Raw genomic sequence first — 9,020 nt, 5'->3', positions numbered from 1 at the left:
CAAGGATCTGTTTTGGGTCTATTGCTGTTTGTCATTTTTATAAACGACCTGGATGAGGGCGTAGAAGGGTGGGTTAGTAAATTTGCAGATGACACTAAGGTCGGTGGAGCTGTGGATAGTGCCCAAGGATGTTACAGCTTACAGAGGGACATAGATAAATTGCAGAGCTGGGCTGAGAAGTGGCAAATGGAGTTTAATGTGGAAAACTGCAAGGTGATTCACTTTGGAAGGGGTAACAGGAATGCAGAGTGCTGGGCTAATGGTAAGATTCTTGGCAGTGTAGATGAACAGAGAGATCTCGGTGTCCAGGTACACAGATCCTTGAAAGCTGCCACTCCAGGCGGACAGGGTTGTTAAGAAGGCATATGATGTGTTAGCTTTTATTGTTAGAGGGATTGAGTTTCAGAGCCATGGGATCATGCTGCAGCTGTACAAAACTCTGGTACGGCCGCACTTGGAGTATTGTGTACAGTTCTGGTCACCGCATTATAAGAAGGATGTGGAAGCTTTGGAAAGGGTGCAGAGGAGATTTACCGGGATGTTGCCTGGTATGGAGGGGAGGTCTTCCGAGGAAAGGCTAAGGGACTTGAGGCTGCTTTCGTTCGAGAGAAGAAGGTTGAGAGGTGACTTAACTGAGACATCTAAGATAATCAGAGGGTTAGATAGAGTGGACAGGGAGAGCCTTTTTCCTTGAATGGTGATAGCTAGCACGAGGGGACATAGCTTTAATTTGAGGGGTAATAGATATAGGACAGATGTCAAAAGTGGTTTCTTTACTCAGAGTAGTAGGGCGTGGAACACACTGCCTGCAACAGTAGTAGACTCACCAACTTTAAGGGCATTTAAACGGTTTTTGCATAAACATATGGATGTGAATGGAATAGTGTCGGAGAGATGGGCTTCAGATTGGTTCCACAGATTGCAGCATTGAGGGCCGAAGGGCCTGTACTTCCCTGTAATGTTCTATGTTCTACATGTTGACTATGCTGAATCTTTCACGGATTAAACACTCTTCGTCATTGTGGACGTCCAGTCTATTGAACATGGGAACGACGATAGAGAAACTGTGAGCATCTTTTGCAATACACTGACTCCTGGAGGATTTGGTCATACATTACATTTACCAGCAGGGAATTGGACAGTTCCATATCATCTATTATCCAATGGCCTGGCGGAAAGAGCAGTCCAGACTCTGAAGACAGGCTGAAGGAAACAGCCAACAGCTTCACTCAACAGCAAGCTGTCCCAGTTCCTCCCTGATCATAAGACCATCCCTCATGCTACTGCAGGGATAGCTCCAGCAGAGTTATTCATAGGGAGATGTCCGCACACCAGGTTCAACCTGATCTTCCCGAGCCTGAGGCCGGGGTCAAATGGCATCTGAAATGCAAATGTCAGATACATGACTCTGCTAAACGAGAGACAGTTTACTTCAAGAGATGGTGTTTGGTGTTGGAACCACTGGAATGGCTCTGCATGGGTCAGAGACATGATACACACAAGGTCAGGCCCAATGACGTGTGTAAAGTTCTGGTTGGAGTGACAGACATGAACAAGCACGTGAACTGTAAAACACCTCAGGGAGAGGCTGACCCGGTGATAAAACACCTCAGGGGGAACCTGACCCGGTGATAAAACACCTCAGGGGGAACCTGACCCGGTGATAAAACATCTCAGGGGGAACCTGACCCGGTGATAAAACACCTCAGGGGGAACCTGACCCGGTGATAAAACACCCACCTCAGGGGGAACCTGACCCGGTGATAAAACACCTCAGGGCGAACCTGACCCGGTGATAAAACACCTCAGGGGAAACCTGACCCGGTGATAAAACACCTCAGGAGGAACCAGACCCGGTGATAAAACACCTCAGGGGGAACCTGACCCGGTGATAAAACACCTCAGGGGGAACCTGACCCGGTGATAAAACACCTCAGGGGGAACCTGACCCGGTGATAAAACACCTCAGGAGGAGGCTGACCCGGTGATAAAACACCTCAGGAGGAACCTGACCCGGTGATAAAACACCTCAGGGAGAGGCTGACCCGGTGATAAAACTCCTCAGGGGAAACCTGACCCGGTGATAAAACACCTCAGTAGGAAACCGGACCCGGTGATAAAACACCTCAGGGAGAACCTGACCCGGTGATAAAACACCTCAGGGGGAACTACAAAAAATAAGAACTAGCCTGTGTCCTCAGATTCAGAGAGGGAGGTATGTCATGATTGTACTGAGGTCAACGAGTTGGACTTCATTGAATAGGTTCCCTGGTTGGACCAGATTAACTGCCCCAGTGCAGGAGCCTGACTGACAGATATAAACAGGAGTGTCAGAGATTCTGTTCAGTCTGAGAGCTGGCTCTGAGGACAGTCATCAGAGTCAAGGCTCCAACGGGGTTTTGGTTACAGGATACTAGCCTCTGTGGAGATATTTTGTATCCAAAGACCATAGAAGATATGGAGGCAGAGTTAGGCCATTCAGCCCATTGAGTCTGCTCCACCATTCAGTTATGGTTCAAATGTTTCACAGCCCCATGTTTCTGCTTTCAGCTGGAAAGATTTGATCCCCTTACTGATCAAGAACCTATCTATCTCGAAAAGAAATACTGCAGATGCTGCAAATCAGGAACAAAAACATAAATTGCTGGAAATACTCAGCAGCATCTGAGGAAAGAAAGCGGACTTAATGTTTTGGGTCCAGCAATCCTCCTTCCGATCTAATTGTGGCTGGGGAAAGGTTGACATTTTTGCTGGAGATGGGGCAGGGGATAGGTGAAGGAGTAGGCAGTAGGTGGAGCTCGAACCGAGAGAGAGAGTCAGAAAACCAGAGCCAGAGAGAAAGATAGAGAGTGACAGACCGACAGACTTATTCCAATCCTACCCTGGTCACCACCCACAACCCTTCCTGTGGTACACGGATGAAATCATCGGAGCTATGTCCCCTCTCATCCAGAATTGGAAAAATTTAGCAATTTCACTTCCAGTTTTCACCTCACTCTCTTCTTCATCTGACTCCTTCCTCCCCTTCCTCAAATTCTTTGTTTCCATTTCTCGGGATAGGCTGGCCACCAATAAGCACTATAACCCCACTGCCTCCCAGAGTTACCTTGACGACACATTCTCACAAGATTCCTGAAGAAGGGCTTATGCCCGAAACGTCGATTCTCCTGCTCCTTTGATGCTGCCTGACCTGCTGCGCTTTTTCAGCAACACATTGTTCAGCTCTGATCTCCAGTATCTGCAGCCCTCAGTTTCTCCTAGACACATTCTCACACCCTGTTTCCTGTAAAGACTCTTTTCCATTCTCCCACTTCCTCTGTATCCGTTGTGTGTGCTCTGATGGTGCCAACTTCTAAAAGGGAGCATCCGAAATGTGCACCCAATTGAGGAATCTCAGCGCTACAGTTGACAGGACCCCCAGCCGGGTCTGACCCATCACCCACTCTCTTCCCTTCCACAACAGTGATAAGGACCCTCTTGTCTTGCACCTACCATCCCAACAGCATCCACATCCAGTGCATTTCTGCCAGTTCTGCCACCTCCAGCACAGTGCCACCACCAAACACATATTCTCCTCCTGTCCCTTGTCAGCCTTCTGCAGGGACTGTTCTCTCTGGAATACCCTGGTCCACTCCTCCTTCATTCCCAACACCCCATCCCCACCCCACACACCACCTCCCCACACAACAGCCCCACAACACCTTCCCCTGCAACCACAGATGGTGGAACACATGTCCATTTCCCTCCTCACCATCCAAGGGCCCAAACACACCTTCATCAGGACCTCCTTACCTCCTCAAAGAATTCTAACAGATCTGTCAGGCATGACCTCCCCTTTACAAAGTTTGCTGTCTCCACCCTATTTTACCATGTACTTGCAAGTACATTGCAATCTCATCCTCAATAACTGAGTCTAAACTGACCGAGGTCAGGCTAACCAGCCTATATTCTATACCACCCTCCCTTGCCCTTCTTCCTGAAGAAGGGCCTGTGCCCGAAACGTCGAATCTCCTGTTCCCTGGATGCTGCCTGACCTGCTGTGCTGTTCCAGCAATAAAGTTTCAACTATATTCTATACCACCCTCCCTTCTTAAACATGGGTGTTACATTCTCTACTTTCCAGTCCTCCCTGACTATAGTGATTCCTGAAAGATTATCACCAAAGCCTCTACAATCTGCTCAGCTATCTCCTTCTGAACCCAGGGGCGTAGTCCGATGTGATTTATTCACCTTGAGACCTTTCAGCCCATTTCCCCAGCATGTTCTCATTCTCTGCCCCTAATTGCCTTGAAGTTCTGGTGTGTTGCTGGTAACTTCCATTATGGAAACTACCTATTCAATTCCTCTGCCATTTCTTTGTTCCCTATTACTACGTCTTCAGCTTCATTTATCAACGGTTCAATATCTACTTTCACCTCTTTCTTACTTTGTTATATATTTTTAAAGACTTTTTTCGATCTTCTTTTATATTGCTAGCTAGCCTTGTAAATTAAAGAAGAACAGACACACGCAGGAGCAGATTGGGAAGCAGATTTTGGAAATGTGCGGAAGCAACAGGGTTGTTATCATGGGTAACTTCAACTTCCCTAATATTGATTGGAACCTCCTCATTGCAAATAGTTTGGATGGAGCAGTTTTTATTAGGTGTGACCAGGAAGGGCCCTGGCTCAATATATAGATAGACCGATTAGAGGGGAGGCCATATTGGATTTGGTGCTTGGCAACGAACCATGCCAGGTGTCAGATCTCTCGGGGGGAGAGCATTTCGGTGATAGAGATCACTACTCCCTGACCTTTACTATAGCCATGGAGGGGGTCAGGAACAGACAGTATGGGAAAGTATTTCACTGGGAGAGGGGGGATTACAATGTTATTAGGCAGGAACTAGGGCACCTAATTTGGGAACGGACGTTCTCAGGGAAATGTAGAAATATGTTTAGGGAACACTTGCTGATAGTGCTGGATAGGTCTTTCCCACTGAGGCAAGGAAGGGATGGGAGGGTGAAGCAACCTCGGGTGACAAGGGATGTGGAACATCTAGTTAAGAGGAAGAAGGAGGCTCAGTGAAGATTGAGGAGGCAAGGATCAGACAGGGCTCTAGAGGGTCACAAGGTAGCCAGGAAGGAACTGAAGAATGGACTTAGGAGAGCTAGAAAGGGCATGACAAAGATTTAGTGGGTAGGATTAAGGAAAACCCTAAGGTATTCTATATTTATGTGAGGAACAAGAGGATGGCCAGAGTGAGGGTAGGGCCGATCAGGGATAGTGGAGGGAACGTGTGCCTGGAGTCGGAGGAGGTAGGGGAGGTCCTCAATGAATACTTTGCTTCAGTATTCACTACTGAGAGGGACGTTGATGTTTGAGAGGACAGCGTGAAACAGACTGATATGCTTGGACAGGTTAATGTTAAGAAGGAAAATGTGCTGAAAAGTTTGAAAAACATAAGGAATGATAAGCCAGACGGGATATACCCAAAGTTTCTACAGGAAGTGAGGTAAGAGATTGCTGCCCCTTTGGTGATGATCTTTGTGTCCTCACTGTATACTGGGGAATGCCAGATGATTGGAGGATGGCAAATGTTATTCCCTTGGGAATAGGGATAATCCTGGGCATTACAGACCAATCAGTCTTACATCACTGGTGGGCAAATTATTGGAAAGGATTCGGAGACACAGGACTTATAATTACTTGGAACACCATGGTTTGATTAGAGATAGTCAGCATGGCTTTGTGAGGGGCAGGTCATGCCTCACAAACCTTATTGAATTCTTAAGGATGTGACAAAACATATTAATGAAGGTAGAGCAGTGGATGTAGATTTTAGCAAGGTGTTTTTAGATTAGATTAGATTCCCTACAGTGTGGAAACAGGCCCTTCGGCCCAACAAATCTACGCCGACCCTCCGAACAGTAACCCACCCTGATCCATTCCCCTACTCCCTACTAATGCACCTATCAGTATTGGAAAAATGTAGCATGGCCAATTCACCCGGCCTGCCTGGACTGTGGGAGAAAACCGGAGCACCCGGAGGAAACCCACGCAGACACGGGGAGAATGTGCAAACTCCACACAGACAGGCGCCTGAGGCTGGAATCATACCCGGGTCCCTGGCACTGCAAGGCAGCTGTGCTAACCTGATATGGTTCCCCATGGTAGGCTCATTCAGAAAGTAAGGAGGCATGGGATACAGGGAGACCTGTCTGTCTGGATACAGAATTGGCTGGCCCATAGAAGACAGAGGATGGTAATAGATGGAAAGTATTCAGCCTGGAGCTCAGTGACCAGTGGTGTTCTGCAGGGATCTGTTCTGGAACATCTGCTCTTTGTGATTTTGATGAATGACTTGGATGAGGAAGTGGAAGGGGTGGGTTAGTAAGTTTGCCGATGGCATGAAGGTTGGTGGAGTTGTGGATAGTGTGGAGGGCTGTTGTAGGTAGCAAGAGGACATTGACAGGATGTAGAGCTGGGCTGAGAAGTGGCAGATGGAGTTCAACCTGGAAAAGGTTGGAACTGATTCGCTTTGGAGGGTCGAATTTGAGAGATTACAGGGTTAAAGGCAGGATTCTTGGCAGTGTGGGGGAACAGAGGGATCTTGGGGTCCATGTACATAGATCCCTCAAAGTTGCCAACCAAGTTGATGGAGTTAAGAAAGCGTATGGTGTGTTGTCTTTCATTAGCAGGGGACTTGAGTTTAAGAGCCGCGAGGTTATGCTGCAACTCTATAGGGCACTGGTTAGACCACACTTGGAATATTGTGTTCAGTTCTGGTCACCTCATTTAGGAAGGATGTGGAAGTTTTAGCGAGGGTGCAGAGGAGATTTACCAGGAAATTGCATGGACTGGAGGATGTGTCTTATGCAGAAAGGTTGAGGGAGCAAGGGTTTTTATTATTGGAGTGAAGAAGGATGAGAGGTGACTTGATAGAGGTGTACAAGATGATGAGAGGCATAGATAGAGTGAATAGACAGAGACTTTTTTCCAGAGTGGAATTGGCTATCACAAGGTGCATTGGAGGAAGGTTTAGGGAGGGAGTCAGATGTAGATTCTTTACACAGAGAGTGGTGGGTGTGAGGAATGCACTGCCAGCAATGGGAGTAGTGTCAGAGACATTAGGGACATTCAAGTGACTCTTGGATAGGCCCATGGAAGATAGTACAATGAAGGGTATGTAGGTTAGTCTGATCTTAGAGTAGGATAAAAGGCCAGCACAACATCGTGGGCCGAAGGGCCTGTACTGCACTCTACTGTTCTAGGTCTATGTTCTAGCTTAGCTTTGTCTTTCATCTTCTATCCCATTATTGCTTTTTTTTAAAATTATAAACAGACATGAAGTCTTACAAGCCAAGTGTAGGGAGTTAGGTAGGACCTCACAGGATTATCACAGTGCCCAGGCTAGAGAGAGTAAAAAGAACAGAATATATTAGGTGAATTTGTGACTGGAGAAATGGGGTAGGAAGGAAAGATTGAGATTCCTGGGACATTGGGACTGGTTCTGGGAAGGATGGTTCTGGGATGACCAACAAGTCATGAGAATGGTGCTGAGCTGCAAGGTTGGAACTGGGGTAAGGTGGGGAGAGGGGAAACTGGTTGTTTATGGGAGGGAGGGGACCAATACCCTTGTTGATGTGCTTGCTAATGCTGTTAGGGTGGATTTAAATTAGAATGGCAGGAGAATGGGAACGCGAGCAGGGAAACACAGGAGGGAAAAACAAGGGTGGAAACAAAAGGCAGAAAAGAGAGAACCAAAGGTGGGAGGCAGAAAACATAATGGGGCCAAAGTGCAAAATAAAGCTAAATTAACTAATGAGGTTAAAAAAAAAGTCTTTGTGTTTTAATGCATGGAACATCCACAATAAAGTAGATGAATTAGCAACACAAATAGATACAAACTGTTATGATCTAGTTAGGATAGAGACATGGCTACAGGATGACTAAGAATGGGAAGTGAACATCCCGGGATATTTATTAATTAGGAAGGACAGACAAAAGGGAAAGGAGAAGGGGTAGCATGGTTAGTAAAGTAGTAAACAAGGCCATAATGAGGAAGAATATTGGCCCAGAAAATCCCAATGTGGATTGGGACAGATAAACACCAAGGGGCAGAAACCATTGTCAGGATTTGTCTATTGCCCTCTGAGCAATAGGGAACAAGGGCAGGCAGTGACCTTGTGGTACTATCACTGTTCTGTTAATACAGGAACACACAAAATGTTTTGGGAGCCTGTGTTCAAATCCCACCGTGCCAAATGCTGAAATTTGAATTCAATAAAGATCTGGAATCAAAGATCTGATGATGACCATGAATCCATTGTCAGTTGTCAGGAAACACCTATCTGGCTCACGAATGTTCTTTAGGGAAAGAAACTACCATCCTTATTTGGTCTGGCCTACATGGGCGACCTTCATTTATATATTGATTGGACAAACCAAATGAGCAAATGTTTTGAGGAAGAGGATTTCCTGAGTGTGAACATCATGGCCTTTTAGACCAATACTTTGAGGATCCAACCAGAGAGCAGGCTATCCTAGACTTTGTAATGAGAAAGAATTATAATCTTGTTGTGTGGTGTCCCTTGGGGAAGAGCAACCATAACATGGTACAATTCTTCATTAAACTGGAGAGTGAACTAGGCGACAGTGAGGACTGCAGATGCTGGAGATCAGAGTCTAGATTGGAGTGGTGCTGGAAAAGCACAGCAGGTCAGGCAGCATCCGAGGAGCAGGAAAATCGATGTTTCGGGCCGGAGCCTTTCATCAGGAATAAGGCTGGGAGCCTCCAGGGTGGAGAGATAAATGGGAGAGGGTGGGACTGGGGAGAAGATAGCTAAGAGTGCAATAGGTGGATGGAGGTGGGGATAATGGTGATAGCTCAGAGAGGAGGGTGGAGTGGAAGGGTGGGAAGGAAGATTGGCAGGTAGGACAGGTCATGAGGGCGGTGCTGAGCTAGAAGGTTGGAACTGGGGTAAGGTGGGGGGAGGGGAAATGAGGAAACTGGTGAAGTCCACATTGATGCCCTGGGG

At 46.9% G+C, this 9,020-nt stretch overlaps 1 protein-coding gene across 1 annotated transcript in view; it reads right to left on the bottom strand.

The window, feature by feature from the left end:
- Positions 1-9,020, bottom strand: part of LOC122548309 (sperm flagellar protein 2-like) — a 60,571-nt gene that overhangs the window by 46,828 nt on the left and 4,723 nt on the right. The gene's annotated exons all lie outside the window — the stretch shown is intronic.

This window comes from Chiloscyllium plagiosum, unplaced genomic scaffold (assembly GCF_004010195.1).
Source record: "Chiloscyllium plagiosum isolate BGI_BamShark_2017 unplaced genomic scaffold, ASM401019v2 scaf_62, whole genome shotgun sequence".
Lineage (NCBI taxonomy): Eukaryota > Metazoa > Chordata > Chondrichthyes > Orectolobiformes > Hemiscylliidae > Chiloscyllium > Chiloscyllium plagiosum.
This window is presented reverse-complemented; position numbering and strand designations above follow the sequence as displayed.